Source organism: Colobus angolensis, unplaced genomic scaffold, assembly GCF_000951035.1.
Source record: "Colobus angolensis palliatus isolate OR3802 unplaced genomic scaffold, Cang.pa_1.0 Scaffold923, whole genome shotgun sequence".
NCBI lineage: Eukaryota > Metazoa > Chordata > Mammalia > Primates > Cercopithecidae > Colobus > Colobus angolensis.
Window position 1 is genome coordinate 2,960 of NW_012123188.1, and position 407 is coordinate 3,366.

Here is a 407-nt window from a genome sequence, read left to right on the forward strand (position 1 = left end):
TGTCTTGAAATATATAAACATGGAATATCTTTCTATGTTTTTGTGTCCTCTTCAATTTCTTTCATCAGTGTTTTATAGTTTTCATTGTAGAGATCTTTCACTTCTTTGGTTAAGTTAATTCCTAGGTATTTAATTTTATTCGTGGCTATTGATTTTATTTCAGATTGTTCCCTGCTGGCATATAGAAACGCTACCGACTTTGTACATTGATTTTGTATCCTGCAACTTTACTGAATTTGTTTATCAGTTCTCATATTTCTTTGGTAGAGTCTTTAGGTTTTTAAAATGTCATTTGGAAGTCATATGGAAATATCATTTAGAAATCATTTCCAAATACCATTTAGAAACCATCTGAGTATTTTCTTACTTCCTGGAACAAAAAGTATCCTGAGCTCCTCTTGAACATT